Below are 595 nucleotides of genomic sequence, written 5' to 3'. Positions count from 1 at the left end.
AACATGGGATCCTACCACTACTGTTCACCTGGAGGTGCTCCTTTCAGGGCTCAGCCTGGGTGCCCTCTTGGGAAAGGCCATCTCCTTTACAAGTTTGGATGAGGATTTCTTTCAGGTCTGTGGTTGGTCACTTTGTATAACCCAGTTCAGGATTAATCTCGGTATGTTCATTTAGCTCTTGTGCCTGAGAGTGCCAAGATTAGAGCCAAGGCAGGTGGAGACTTGTAAAAAATGGTTCGGGAAAGGCTAGAGGGGCCAGAGAGACTTGGTTATTAGTCAGGGATTCACCAAAGGCATCCTGAGCAGGGAAAGGTGAAGGTGCAAGTTAGGAGAGAAAAGCTACATTCTTGCTGTGCTGTGGCCTCATAAAGGAGGCCTTCAAATATATTGCCTTCCTGTCATACTATGACACTGGGCTGTCAACTGGGCTATGTCTGATATCTGTTTAGTGTACACTATGAAGAATCCATCAGCCAAGGTTGAAGGCGGGCGGGGGAAGAGGGAAGGGACTGTGATCTTATAAATAAGTTGCCACCTGACTCAGATGAGAAGATGGATCTTTCTCAAGGTGATATTATGCCAAAAGACACATCTA

Source organism: Pteropus vampyrus, unplaced genomic scaffold (assembly GCF_000151845.1).
Source record: "Pteropus vampyrus isolate Shadow unplaced genomic scaffold, Pvam_2.0 Scaffold220, whole genome shotgun sequence".
Classification (NCBI taxonomy): Eukaryota; Metazoa; Chordata; class Mammalia; order Chiroptera; family Pteropodidae; genus Pteropus; species Pteropus vampyrus.
The sequence above is the reverse complement of the archived record's forward strand: the minus strand, read 5'-3'. Positions refer to the sequence as shown.